Source organism: Polyodon spathula, chromosome 5 (genome assembly GCF_017654505.1).
Source record: "Polyodon spathula isolate WHYD16114869_AA chromosome 5, ASM1765450v1, whole genome shotgun sequence".
In the NCBI taxonomy this organism is placed as follows: Eukaryota; Metazoa; Chordata; class Actinopteri; order Acipenseriformes; family Polyodontidae; genus Polyodon; species Polyodon spathula.
Genome location: NC_054538.1, coordinates 48,897,939 through 48,913,867, shown reverse-complemented (window position 1 = coordinate 48,913,867; position 15,929 = coordinate 48,897,939).

Genomic DNA, 15,929 nt, shown 5'->3' with positions numbered 1-15,929 from the left:
TAAACTTGTGATTTTGCCGATTCTGCATCCAGAATAGATTGTTTAAAAACTGTAACAAAAAAAAAAAAAAAACGCAACGGATTCAGGTGGGTAGTTAAATGAAGTCTTGTAACGAATTGTACGTGTATTTTTCACAGACCCCAATAAACAAATTGAGACCCTGTTATTTATTTATTTATTTATTTATTATTACTACACAAGCAATCTACCACGTCTAACTGAATCCAATTATTGTATAATTCAGTTAAATGAAATACAATTTTCTAAATGCTTATTTACTTATTTATTTGTAAGTAATTTCATTCCTGCCAGCTTTTCAGAACTGCCACATACACACAGATAAACCAACAGAAACGTTGAACTTGAAAGGAGATTATAATTATTAATTATTTGCCATCTGAAAAAGAATCATAGTAGTGGGTTTTGCCCTGTAGTTTGCCATGCATTTGAAATGTAGTGTCCATCCTGGAAATCAAGCAGCAGCTATCCAAAAAGTACCAAACTTAAACAGTGTGTGTGTCTCTCTCTCAGCTGTATACTCAGTAAGGTTTGTCACTCTGGTGCGCATTTGCACTCAATAAAAAAGGGGCACCATTTTTTCCAGGGGCACCGTTTTGCACAGTCGCCCTGAAAAATTTGGTGTCCCCTCTGTGAATCAAGCAGGACCTTTCCAAAAACTTATTATGCATTGACCCTGTGAGCTGCCATCCCCAGCCAGGAAGGAAATGATTTGGGCATGAACCCAGGTCATAAAGTACAGCCTGCATTCCAAGAAGAGGCCTTTACTGAAGGCGCCACTCAGGACCCCATTGAAGTTAAAATGTTTTTAAGTAGCCTTATTGGTAAATTGAACAAGACCCCCAAATGGCAACCATTACATTTGTGTGATGATTGATTACTTTACCAAATGGTTGGAGGCCTTCCCCATTTCTTCCAAATCTGCAGAGAATGTCACAATGTGTGTAGTAAAGACCTTTTACAGTTTCAGAGCTCCTAAGAGGATTTTATTGAACCACAAGAGATAATTAATTAATCAGGTGTATATCTGGTCTTCATTACTACTAAATGTTTATTTTACATGATCACTGTGGATGTAGGTGTTATTTCAACTTCTATAAATAATTTTAGCTGTCATAGCTTATTTTATTCTGTTTTGAACTCTTGTTTTGCAGGTATACAGTTCATTGTTGAATCTTACAAATGAAAGATATTTAAACAAAAATATTAGACATTTAAACATGTTATTTTAAGCTAAACAACTGTCAGTTTACATTAATAAGTTTGTACTGTGTTTTAACATCCCCCCCACACACACTTTCTTATCAAAAGGTCAACAAAGGGGTTTGTGAACTCATGAATATAAAACAGAGCCTCTGCTCACCTTACCACCGGAATTGCACTTTTATTAATTCACGTGCAGTTCTACCAAGACTCCAATTGAATAATTGACTAGCAATCGAGTCTCGGTACAGCTGCATAAAAGCAGTATGTTTTCACTCACTCGGGGTTGTGTGTTTGGTGAGTGTAGAATGGGTGTGGAGAGGAGAGAATTTAAAACAAGAACTAAACAAAGTAAATATAAATGTTGTTTTGACTCACTGTGTTTGTCTGTTAGTCCACTGTTTGTTTAAGTGTTAGTCCGTTTTGTTTGGCTATTTATTTTGGAGTCAAGTGCAGGGTCCTGTTTTTTTGTACAACTGTTTTATTTTCTAATAATAATAAACCGTGCAGCAGCGCATTCATTCATCATTTCATCTCGCAGTCCTGTGTGTTTCTTCTGGTCTGACGTCCCCACTACAGCTGTCTTTGTCACACGCGGTGTCAGAACCGGGACAACAGCGCCTCCAAAACTCAGGCCAGGAGGAGTACTGCAGAGAAAGAAGAATCTGTATTGAAAGACAATGGCAGAAGATGCCATCAGGCTGAGGGACTGGATCCAGGACAATGCTGGGCTGGAGGCCCAGTCTATGTCCATAGTCATCCGGGTCCTGTGGCTGATGGACAGGGAGCAATGGGAGGTGTATGAGAGGCAACACACCCCAAACTCCCTGGAGGAAGGTGTGGAGTTGGTCCTCTGCTATCTGGAGGCAGCTATAAACAGAACAGCAGCCCAGGTAGCAGGGTCTCCAGCGCTAAGGCGGGGGGACCGCAAGAGTCCAGCTCCCAGACAGGGGGATCGCGGGAATCCAAAGGCCGAGAGGGAACTTCCACTGCCTCTGCCTCTGCCTCTGCCTCCTCCACTGACAGGAGGAGAGCAGCAGGAGCTGCTTCTGCCTCCACCTCCTCCATCGGCAGAAGCAGAGCAGCAGGATCTGCCTCTTCCTCTGCCACCTCCACCAGCAGAGGGTGAATGCCTGCTGGGTCCCCGTACACCAGCAGAGGGTGAATGACTGCTGGGTCCCCTGTCCACCAAAAGAGGGTGAATACCTGCTGGGTCCCTTTCCACCAGCAGAGGGTGAATGCCTGCTGGTATCACTTCCGCAATCATCACAATCACGAAGAGAGGATCTGGAGCTGCCTCCATCACCACCAGGGGGAGAGCAGCAGGAGCTGCCTTTCCCTTCACCAGAAGGACCAGGACATGATGCTGACAGTCGTCAGCAGCCCCTGCATAGTCTGATTGGGGGGAACATGACGGAAAACAGCCTTATGAGGTACTATATATTTTATTAGTATTATTATTTAACATGATAAGGTTTCAATGAAATCATCGTTTAAAAATGCAAACACACGTGACATTAGTAGCAGTATTTGTTGTTCTCTGTAGCATTGTCATCAGCAAATTTAAATAATTTATTAAGGATAGCCATATATAAACATTAAGAAATGTATATCAATATAGGTATTCTGTACAGTTTTATACTTGTTTAATTTCCAATCCATCAAAAGTGCTTTTGATTAGAGAGATGAAAAAAATAAATACCCCCCCCCCCCCCCCCCCCCCCCCCCCCCCCCCCCCCCCCCCCCACCCCCCCAGTAACATTGTATTCAATGTAACAAACTTTGTAACAACATTCCAGATGTTACTACCCCTCTGGCTACAGTGTTTCAGTTTCATGGAGAACAAGGTGAAAAGGTACTAAGGAAGAACTGTAGGAGTTAGCAGAGGAAAGGGGGAAAAATGGATTGAGACCTTCTGGGCCCTTTCACCAATACAGCTATACAGGGCAAAAGTGCAGATTTGACTGATGAGAAAGGAAAGGTCTTTCCAAGAATCAGCTTGGACCACTTTGTGCCCTTGTGGCAAAGTGGTTGGTAAGGGGAACAGGTGTAGCAGTGATGCAGTGCAGGAGTGATGAACAGACAACGGTAATTCAGTGAACAAGTGTTTATTTGTGCTGTTTCCAGGTCTGGCGACCGTCAAATAATAAATCCCCGGCAGTACACAACAATGTGTAAAGCGCACGGTGTACCATGTGGTACATGAAGGGCTGCAATGCCAGATACCACTGAGTTATCTGGACATTGCTGTCCTTCATTGTGCTTAACCACTTGAGTGGGGCGTGGTCTGTGACCAGATCAAATGAGTGTCCCAGCAGGTAGTATCGTAAAGAGTGAGTAGCCCATTTAATGGCCAAACACTCTTTTTCGACTACGGAGTAGTTGCGTTCCCGAGGTTTTTTTTACTTTTTTTTTTTACTCAGGTACAATATCGGGTGCTCTACTCCAGCTACTTTTTGGGACAAAACTGCATCCAAATTTACATCCGATGCGTCGGTGTGGAGGATGAATCTCTTGGTGAAATCCGGTGTGATAAGAGTGGGGGCCTGGCAAAGTGTACCCTTAATAGCATCAAACGCCCCCTGACACTCAGCTGACCATTTAATTAAATTTGGAGCACTCTTTTTGGTGAGGCTGACTAACGGGTTAACCACTGTGGTGTACTCGGAGATGAAGCGGCGTCAATAACCGGCTGAGCCCAGTAGTGACCTCACCTGAGTCTTGGTTTTGGGGATCGCTGCATCAACCAAAGCCTGGATTTTGGTGACTACAGGTCTCACCCTTCCATTCCCCATTAAAAATCCCAAGTATTGAGTCTCTGTTTTGGCAAACGTACATTTCCTCAAATTAGCTGTCAGCCGGGCTGCCCTTAGAGACTGAAGAACGGCTGCAACCCTAGCCAAATGCTCTCGCCAGGTGGAGCTGTAAATCACCACGTCATCAATATACGCTGCTGCATATTCATGATGTGGGCGTAAAACCTGGTCCATCAGTCTCTGAAAGGCAACGGGCGCACCATGTAGCCCAAACGACATGGTTTTAAAGTGGAACAGCCCTTCTGGTGTTGAAAATGCGGTTTTCTCTCTGGAGCTGCGGGTTAAAGGGATTTGCCAATATCCCTTCATCAGGTCCAGAGTGGAAATAAACCTCGCTTTTCCCAGTCTGTCTAAAAGTTCGTCGACCCGAGGCATGGGATATGCATCGAACTTAGCAATAGTGTTCACCTTTCTGAAATCTACACAGAAGCAGTTAGTGCCGTCTTTCTTACCAACTATGACGATCGGACTGCATCACTCGCTCCTGGAAGGTTCAATCATCCCAAGCTCGAGCATATCCCATACCTCTTTGCGAACGCCACTTCGTCGACTTTCCGGGATCCGGTATGGTCTCTCTCTCACTGTGACACCTGGTGGAGAGATAATGTCATATTCAACTAAGTTTGTTCTGCCGGGCACGTCAGAAAAAACATAGCTGAACTCCTCAATAAGCTTAAGCAGCTTTCTTTGCTGATCCGGAACCAATTGTTCCCCCATAGAAATCGCTCTTGTGCTCAGGGTCTCTGGACAGGGACCTAAATCATCCTCCATATTGCCTGGGGCTATAAATAAGACCTCCCTTGCCTACCAGGGCTTTAACAAATTGACATGTTAAATTTCATGTTCATTTCGGCAATCGGGTTGTCTAATTTCATAATTTACTTTCCCTATAGCCCGAATCACCTCATACTGCCCCTGCCATTTAGCACACAGTTTCAATTCGGATGAGGGAAGTAGCAGCATTACCTTGTCCCCTGGTCGAAAGGTTTTAATCCATGCATTTTTGTTGTAATGCTGCTGTTGTCGGTGCTGAGCCGATCTGAGGTTGTCTTGGGCCAAACGACCGACCAAATCCAGGCGATCTCATAGTAGGAGCACATACTTCACTACATTTTTAGATGAGTCTTTGTGCTCCTCCCACCCCTCTCTCAGCAGGTCGAGAATGCCGCGAGGCTGCCGGCCGTACAGGAGCTCAAAGGTGGAGAACCCCGTTGAACTCTGTGGCACTTCTCTCACCGCAAAAAGGAGGTAGGGAAGAAACGATGCCTAATGTTTCTGCTCCTGTGTTATGAATCGCCTTAGCATCGACTTTAAGGTCTGACTAAAACGTTCAACCAAACCATCTGATTGTGGATGATAAACGGATGTCCTGATGGGACTTATTTTTAATATTTTGTACACCTGCTGTAACGTCTTGGACAGAAAATTGGTCCCGTGATCGGTCAAAATCTCCTTGGGGATCCCTACTCTAGCCATAATCTGCGCTAATTCGGTGGCTGTTGCAGCTGCACTAGTGGACATCAATGGAACTGCCTCCGGGTATCGTGTTGCATAATCCACCACTACTAATATATGCGTATACCCAGAGTCAGAAGGTAGCAAAGGGCCCATTATGTCCATTGCAATGCGCTCGAAAGGAGTGGAAATAATCGGCAGTGGGACCAAAGGGGTGGGGCACACTCGACCTGGCGCTACTCACTGGCAGTCTGGGCATGTGGCTACATATCTCGACACATCAGTATGAAGACCGAGCCAATAGAATCGAGCCAATATTTGTTCCCTTGTCTTCTCGGCTCCGAGGTGTCCCGCAAAAGGGATATCATGCGCCAGCCTCATGACCTCGGTCTGACAAGAAGGGGGAACCAATAATTGTGTTACAGGCTGTCCTGTGCCCGCGGCTAGGTTTACCCTATATAGTAATTGCCCCTTTATACTGAAATGTGGATATACTAGCGGCCCAGCGCCCTCAACATCCTTACCTTCAATGGACCGGACCTGCCCCCAAGCGTGCACCAGTGATGGGTCATTCTTTTGGCCCCATACTAGGTACGCGCTTCAGTACTACGGGTCCGATACATTGAGAGGGGCTAGAATAACCTCTGCCCTAGTCGGCCCAGTAACCTCTCTCTCTCGGTCACACTGCGTTCCCACTCCCTTCGACTGGCATTTGTTACCATTACAGCACTCTCCCACCAGACCCCAGCCTTGTCCCAAAGACGCTCCCTCCCATTTCGTGGTCCATCTCTCCTTATTTGTTTTTCTAGGATGGAAAAGAGGGGAAAGCATTTCAGGATGAAAAGGAAACCAATCACAATCCGTTCCTTTTTTTTTCTGCCACGTTTATGTTTGTGGCTGAGACTGCCATTATTTGCATTAATTCTTTGAATTTTGTCCAGTCTCGGCCCAGAATAACTGGTTTTATCGGTCCTACCTTTTAGGGTGGGGTATGCCGCCGTGTCTCCATGGATACAGGAGATGGCCACCTGACCTTGTGGCCGCCATGACACACCGCCCAAGAGAGTTGTCCTAATCAAGGTTTGCTCACACCCTGTGTCCACTAACGCGTGGGTTTTCACATTCCCTAAAACCACATCAATCAGACAGGGCCCCTACCAACCGTTTTCCCCATGCTTACCAGTTCCAGGTGTCCAGTTGCACGTCACCACTTCACACTCCATGGCAGCGGGGCATGACCTGACCCTATGTCCTGGCTAGTTACACCTAAAACAGAGTGGGGGGACAGAGGGGACATAGGTTAGATATCCGTCCCGCTGCTGGTAGGGCAACGGGGCAGGGGAAACACCTCTACCCCAGCTGGGGGCCAACCTCGGTCTCCATAGTGGGGGAGGCAAGGGCGCCCAACAGGGTTGGCGGTTTGGGAGGTCTGGGTGCCGGGAACGAGGGTGATGGTGGTGGTGTTGGAGGAGAGGGAGGGAGAGGTTGGTTCCTGAGCAGGGCAGGGACTGACAGGATCCCGACCCGGGCTGACGTCAGGGAGTCCTCGAAATCTTTGGCCAGTTTGACAGCCTCCTCCAGGGTGTCAGGGTTGTGGTGCCGTATCCACGCCTGGGTTTCGGCGCCGACCACATGGCAGAATTGTTCCACCACAATGGCTTCCCCCATTTGTTGAGCGGTCTTCTTCTCCGGGGTCAGTCAATGGACCATGTGGTCGCACAACCCCTCTGCGACCACCCTGGGGCATGTCTCCGGGGCTCTCCGGTACTTGCGGAACCGCGTCCGGTGGGTCTCCGCAGTGATGCTCAGACGATGGAGAATAGCCTGCTTGACTAGGTCATAATCAGTGGCGTACTGGTCGCTCAGGGCTTGGTAGGCTGCCTGAGCCTCCCCGACCAGGCAAGGTCCCAGCTTTCTTGTCCAGAACTCCCACGGCCATTCCGCCACGGTTGCTAGCCGCTCAAACGCCACCAAAAATGCCTCCGGATCATCCTCCGCCATCATTTTCATGGCCCGTGCCTTCGGGGGCGACATCAATGATGTTCCGGTAGGGGTCGCTCCTACGGCAACGGCCAGCCTTACCCGTTCAATAAGCGCCGTATAGCGCTCCTCCCTCCGTCTCTCCTCTGCATCCCGTCTAATCTCTAGTGCCTGCAGCAACTCCACCAGTGCGTTGCGGTCCATCCCACTACTGACACCACGTGTGGCAAAGTGGTTGGTAAGGGGAACAGGTGTAGCGGTGATGAGGTGCAAGAGTGATGAACAGACAACGGTAATTCAGCGAACAACCGTCAAATAATAAATCCCCGGCAGTACACAACAATGTGTAAAGCGTGGGATGGTGAAGAACACAGTACAGTCTCAAACAGAAACAAAGGCACAGTCACCAGTCCTGGGTGATATTCAAACGTGCAGGTGCTCTGTGCAGTGGTGCTCCGGATAGTGCTTTACGTGGCGACAGCTCCGGAGATGTGCTTTAACTGTCTAGTGGTGCAAAAAAGACAAACAAACAAACAAAGACAACACACAACACATATTTTCACTCTGAGAGCTCCTCTCTCAGTCCTTCTCTCCTCACGTTACCCAAACAAAGGAAAAGATCAGCATTACCCTGGCCCCTATATGTAATCCCATATGATATCTAGGTAAACGGTTGCAGCTACCTTATTACTTGCAGCTGCCTCTCGTTTACCTTTCAAATCAATACGGTCTTACAACAGAGTCTCGCTTCCATCCAGGCTGACCCACTTCCCTGACCCGGAAACGAACTGTCAGGCCAGCCCTTCCAGGTCGGGAGGAAGATTCATCACCATAACTCATATTTCTGTCACAGCCCTATACAGAAGAGGTTCCTCGTGTGCCACACAATGTACTCTCTAGGGTTGCTCCTGGAAGACCTGCATCTTTTGCCCCAGCTGTAGTCAGTCCAGGATCTCCGGCCCCAGCAGAAGTAGTCAGTCCAGGATCTCCTGCCCCAGCTGTAGACAGTCCAAGATCTCCAGCCCCAGTAGAAGTAGTCAGTCCAGGACTGCTGACCTCAGCTGTAGTCAGTCCAGGATCTCCAGCCCCAGTAGAAGTAGCCAGTCCAGGACCGCTGAACCCAGCTGTAGTCAATCGAGGATCTCCTGCCCCAGCTGTAGACAGTCCAGTTATTCTTGAGAAATGTGAGTTGTGTAAAGTTTTTCTTGCCATACAACTGTGTATATTAAATTACTCACCATGGGTAACTTTTTTTGACAACACAAACCATTCACATATAATATGCGAACAAATGAACCGTAATAGAACAAATACAGAATTGTAGTACTCTGTAAGTATACTTTTTAATGTGTCTTAAAATGTGCAAATAAATGCATATATGAAAACACTGGTGAGGAGGTTTAATCTTGAAGGGGATAAAAAAGCCTTCCTCACTGATTCCTTCACCATGAGCAAAATATGGCGGGGCTCATATCAAACACTCAGAAAGGTACGTCAAGCCTCACTTCAAATTACAGCACCTTGAGAATGATAAAATCAATGAACGGATATGTTACTTTACAAAAAGAGTTTATATTGGATACCTTACATGCTGTTATTAATTTGTTATATCTCCATCCATTTCAGCTTGATCCCAGCAAGTACAGTTTGATTTTGGGCATTATAAATGAACATCACCACTGGACACTTGCTGTGAGTATAAGCATGAGTGGTAGAGATGGTATGGGCTTTTGGACAATGTTATGTATGTTAGGGCATGTGCATGCATGTGTGTGTGATATATTTAAAAAGTTAATTTATTTTCAGGTTATATATACATCCTAAAAGAAGACTATTTTCTTGGATCCAAAGAAGAAGAAAGGAAATGCCTTGAGACAACAAGGTAAATCTTTCATTTTGCTATGAATGACATTGCTATTTTAAGACTCTTTAGCAATCTATAACACTATGTAACACAATTTTTGTTCCTGGGTAGTAAGTGTTATTTCCTAATTGCTTATGCCTCAAAAGTATAGAAAATGGCTATTAGTCCCACAAACTTTGCTTTTGTGACCAGAACAGGTACATTTCAAAATATCACTATTTCCAATGAGAAAACGAGCAAATTTGTGTCTTTTCGTTCACATAAAGTCAGAAAAAAACAACATATGACTCCAAATTAACGTGTATTTATACTAAAATAATACAAAAATGACTGCAAAAGATTTAGAAGCGAGTAGTTTTTCGAGATTTAAGATTATACTGTAAAATTGTTGCACAGTGTAATAATAATATAGCTCAGTTCCCAAATAGAATAATAAAAAATGTATGTTTTGTCGATGTTACATTTGGAGCATCACAAAAGTATACATTGTCTGTGTGTCAAAGCATTTTCATAGACATAATATTAACATAATACTACATACGCAGTTAAACGAGGCAGTCTTCCCAGCGACAGCGAGTGGAAGCGACAGCGAGTGGGAGAAGTACAGCGTGGAAAAGTACAGAGCAGTTTCGAAGCAGAAAGGAGAAATTGCATCTTGAATTGCTTTAATCAGAAAACAGAGGACATTGGGGAAACACAGCCGCGTGTGTTTTTCTGATAACAAACAAGCTGAAACTCGGAGCAGCTGATTCAAATTCAGCGCCGTTTTGAGACACGGGCGAGGGGAGGAGCCAACAGCACAGCAGAACAACGCAGTTAAACGAGGCAGTCTTCCCAGCGACAGTGAGTGGGAGAAGTACAGCGTGGAAAAGTACAGAGCAGTTTCGAAGCAGTTTGAAAGCAGGTTGACGGCTGCAGAAGAAACTAAACTTCAAAAAAAAAAAAAACCCTCAACATGGTCTTCAAGCCAGTAATCTGTGACACCTGCTTGATGTGGGAAATCCGAGAAAACCCAGCGGAGCTAAACCAAGTGTGCGTAAAGTGCCGCGCGATCCAGGATTTGCATAAACTAGTAAGCATGCTAGAAATGGAGCTGGAAGAAGTGAGACAGCAACAGGATCTTGAGGAACTGGCACACCCACAATTCATGGAAGTCTGCATCACCCCTAATAGACTGAAAGCCACCAGGGAGATAGAAGGTCAGAACAGCTGGGTTCAGGTAGGCAGAAGCAGGGAAAAAAAGAAACTTCGTCAAACACAACCACCAGAAATCAAAACAACCAACAGATTTGAGTCACTTCAGAATTGTGATGAGCAGAACCAACAACAAGAGAATGAAAGGAACAACATCCAGGACCCCATTGACAGTGGTGACCAGACAGCAAAAAGAAGGGAGGTCATGATTGTTGGGGACTCCATATTGAGAAACACAGCAAGTTCAGTTCGCAGTTTGGACCCCCTTACTACAACAGTGTGCTGCCTTCCGGGAGCCTCGGTCAAGCACATCACTGAGAACGTGGACAGGCTCCTAGAACGAACAGGAGACGACCCGGTAGTAGTCGTCCACATCGGTACAAACAACATTGGAAGAGACAGACCAAAATCCCTGCAAAACAAATTCAGAGAGCTAGGAAGGAAATTAAAAGAGAAAACCAAAACTGTGGTATTTTCTGGTATACTACCCGCACCTTGCAAAGGACCATATGGACAGCTGGAAATAATTAATCAAAACCAATGGTTGAAGACGTGGTGCACACGGGAAGGCTTCACCTATCTTGATCATTGGACCACTTTCTACAACGAGGACTATCTGTATAGACGGGATGGACTGCATTTAAATAAAAAGGGAACCAATCTACTTGGAGAAAAGATCCTCGAGCAGGTTCAGAAGCATTTAAACTAGAAAGGAAGGGGGGAGAAATCAACAAAAAAACAGAAGGGAGACCGCATCAAAACAAGAACAACAACTCAGGTAAGACAACCATTAAATGTATTTATCTAAATGCTAGAAGTATCAGAAAACAAAATTCTAGAACTTGAAGCTACTGCACTAACAGGTAACTATGATGTGATAGGTGTTACAGAAACTTGGTTGTCTGAGAGTGATGGGGACGAATATAATATTTGTGGGTATACACTGTATAGGAAAGACAGGCAGGACAGAAGAGGAGGAGGGGTAGCGCTATACATAAGAAACAGTCTTGAAGCCCAGGTGTTAAACCTGGACAAAGAAAATAAAACCGAATCAATATGGGTCAGAATAACAGACAAAAATTCAAAAGGCATAATAATAGGAGCATGCTATAGACCGCCAGATTCAGACGGTGAGCACAATAATCTGTTATACAATGACATTAGAAATGTGTGTAGCAAAGGAGAAGCCATACTAAATGGGGGATTTCAACTTCCCCCAAATAAAATGGGAAAACCCGGTGGGTAGCGCGAAGGATGAAATAGAAATGGTGGAAATGACAAATGACTGCTTCCTAACACAATTTGTGAAGGCACCCACTAGAGGGGAGGCATGCCTTGATTTAGTCTTTTCAAATAACGAAGATAGAATAACTAAAACAGAGGTCAGAGAACCACTGGCAAACTCAGACCACAACATGGTCTCATTTGAAGTGTTTTTTAAATCCTCAAAAGTAAAGACTAAAGCTAAGGTTTACAATTTTAGAAAAGCAAACTATGAAGGTATGAAACAGAGACTAACAGAAGTAGATTGGAGTAAAATAGAGAAAACACCCACAGAAGAAGGATGGTTGTTCTTCAAAAACGTAGTACTAGAGGCGCAAAACAATTATATCCCTAAAGTAGACAAATCTAAATGTAAAACTAAATGGCCAAAATGGTTTAATAGATCAATTAAAAAAAATATTCAGCGAAAAAAGGCACTTTACAGAGCATTAAAAAAGGACCAAAAAGAAAGTACGCAGAAAGAGTACACAGAACTGCAAAAGCAAGTCAAAAAGGAAGTTAGAAAGGCCAAGAGAGAAATAGAAATGAACATTGCTAAGGGAGCTAAAACCAATTCCAAAATGTTTTTCCAATATTACAACAGCAAGAGAACATTCAAAGAGGAGATTAAATGTTTAAGAGATACAAATGGCAAAATCGTAGAGGAAGAAAAAAAAATAGCAAATATGTTAAATGATTACTTTTCACAAGTTTTTACAAAGGAAGATACTGACAACATGCCCCACATGTCATCCAGTTCCTATCCAGTTTTAAATAACTTTAGCATAACTGAGGCAGAAGTGTTAAAGGGACTAGGAGCTCTTAAAATAAACAAATCCCCTGGGCCGGATGAGATCCTCCCAGTAGTACTCAAAGAAATGAAAGAAGTAATTTACAAACCGCTAACCAAGATCATGCAGCAGTCTCTTGACACAGGGGTGGTACCGACAGACTGGAAAATTGCAAACGTAATACCGATCCACAAAAAGGGAAACAAAACTGAACCAGGTAACTACAGACCAGTAAGCCTGACTTCTATTATATGCAAACTTATGGAAACTATAATAAGAGCCAAAATGGAAAATTACCTATATGGTAACAGGGTACTGGGAGACAGTCAACATGGTTTTAGGAAAGGGAGATCGTGCCTAACTAACTTGCTTGATTTTTTTGAGGATGCAACATCGATAATGGATAATTGCAAAGCATATGACATGGTTTATTTAGATTTCCAGAAAGCTTTTGACAAAGTCCCGCACAAAAGATTAATTCTCAAACTGAACGCAGTTGGGATTCAAGGAAACACATGTACATGGATTAGGGAGTGGTTAACATGTAGAAAACAGAAAGTACTGATTAGAGGAAAAACCTCAGAATGGAGTGTGGTAACCAGCGGTGTACCACAGGGATCAGTATTAGGTCCTCTGCTATTCCTAATCTACATTAATGATTTAGATTCTGGTATAGTAAGCAAACTTGTTAAATTTGCAGACGACACAAAAGTAGGAGGAGTGGCAAACACTGTTGCAGCAGCAAAGGTCATTCAAAATGATCTAGACAAGATTCAGAACTGGGCAGATACATGGCAAATGACATTTAATAGAGAAAAGTGTAAGGTACTGCACGCAGGAAATAAAAATGTACATTATAAATATCATATGGGAGATATTGAAATTGGAGAAGGAATCTATGAAAAAGACCTAGGAGTTTTTGTTGACTCAGAAATGTCTTCATCTAGGCAATGTGGGGAAGCTATAAAAAAGGCTAACAAGATGCTCGGATACATTGTGAAAAGTGTTGAATTTAAATCAAGGGAAGTAATGTTAAAACTGTACAATGCACTTGTAAGACCTCATCTTGAATATTGTGTGCAGTTCTGGTCACCTCGCTATAAAAAAGATATTGCTGCTCTAGAAAGAGTGCAAAGAAGAGCGACCAGAATTATTCCGGGCTTTAAAAGGCATGTCATATGCAGACAGGCTAAAAGAATTGAATCTGTTCAGTCTTGAACAAAGAAGACTACGTGGCGACCTAATTCAAGCATTCAAAATTCTAAAAGGTATTGACAGTGTCGACCCAAGGGACTTTTTCAGCCTGAAAAAAGAAACAAGGACCAGGGGTCACAAATGGAGTTTAGAAAAAGGGGCATTCAGAACAGAAAATAGGAGACACTTTTTTACACAGAGAATTGTGAGGGTCTGGAATCAACTCCCCAGTAATGTTGTTGAAGCTGACACCCTGGGATCCTTCAAGAAGCTGCTTGATGAGATTTTGGGATCAATAAGCTACTAACAACCAAACGAGCAAGATGGGCCGAATGGCCTCCTCTCGTTTGTAAACTTTCTTATGTTCTTATGTTCTAACATTGTATAGGTGTATAGTATGACAAGGTGTGGCATTGCAGGGTAAGTATGAAAGGGCAGGGTTGGTATGGCTGGGGAGAGTGTAAATGCTAGAAAATAATAAAAACATAACTTTTAGATCTTATTGCAGGGTGTGTTTGGGGTGGTAGTTATGGCATGTTAGGGTAGAAATGGTGGGTTTGTGTGTAGGTTATGGAAGTTATAAAGTTCATAATTTTGAACATTGAAATGTCGGTAGGCCCTTCCTACAGGATGACATTTTGAGAATAGCACAAGCTATATAAGGAATAGCAAACCTTGGTATTGTGTGTCCAGGAACTTTGTTTACCCAAAAATAGTGACTTTTTTGTGTGACTTTTTTGTTTGTTTTTGCCAAAAGGAAAACAAAGATAGAATCAAAGACATAATTATCCAGAAGACCTTTCCTATTTCTTACTTGCAGACTAATAAATTAACAAATACTAATCTTGTCCTCAGGGCATTCATGAGAACAAAAGGGTGCCAAGTTTCAAGATGGAGGTGTTGTGAAACTGTCTCATACCCAACACAGTCTGATGGCACATCTTGTGGTGTTTTTGTTTGTAAGGTCTGCATTCAGTACAGCTACTATATCAGTTTGTCAGTGATTACTTAAATACAGCCACACTAGTTGACATAGTAAAGGGTTTCTTGAAATAATCTAAAATAAACTATCCACATAACTTGTACCAGTTTATGATTAAAACATTTAAAAAAAAAAAAAAACTATTTTCTCAGTTTGCAGAGGATGTTCTCGAAGGCAGACAGAGCAACTTTTCCCTCCAAAGGGAGTCCATTGCCATTATCCGAAAGAAAATGGCAATCAACTTGCTAAAGGAATCAGGTATATAGGGTAATAGTACAGTATGAAAAAGTTAATACTGAGGGCACTGATGATGCATTTGTAATAATCTAAGCTATTTTTACTGCACAGATTAATTTGGAGCCCTGTTCATGAAGCTGCCTTAAATAAGTTACGTTTAGTTCAAATACTCACAATTGACAATCGAAATTGATCACTTAATTGTCCTTTTTTGGGTGAGCAGCAGAGTTAATCTTGTATTGTCCATGGTACAGTATAGTGATGTTTCATGATAAAAAGAAAAAAATATGCAGCTAAATACACTTTAGTTGTATTTTTAAACTTTTTCAACTGCAACTCCAAACATCTTCTAATAACAAATAAAAATAAACAAATAAATAGAACTAGATGTTTTCTAAATATTTATGTAAATGAAATGTACATGGTTTCCAGACTTTGTAATAATTTCCTAATTAAACTCTCTACATTAGTTTTTCTACACCCTCTACTTCCCTTTATATTTTTCAACTAATGCCATCAACTAATGTCAGCTTTTTTTTGTAAAGCAAGTGCCTCATTAACACTGCCGGCGCAACTGGAAAGGGGGGGGGGGGGGGGGGGGGGGGGGGGATAAAAAATGGGCCCCCTCTCAGAAAGTTTTTTTTGCAAAATTAAAGGTAATTAAAATTAATTTAAAAAAAAAATGCAAAATAACCTTGCACTTTGTAGACAAAATTATTTGTTGTGGTACATAGACCAAAACATAAACTATTAAAAAAATCCAAAAAGGTCTGCACTCAAAAATTTGAAATTATTTCCTTTATTTAAATTGAAAACATAAACCCCCTCCCCAAAAAAACAAAGTGCAGTTCTCAGTCATGAACATGTTTTGCCAGTAGGCTTCATCAGCGCTCATAGGTGCCTGTGATACTGGGACCTTTTAAGTATGTATA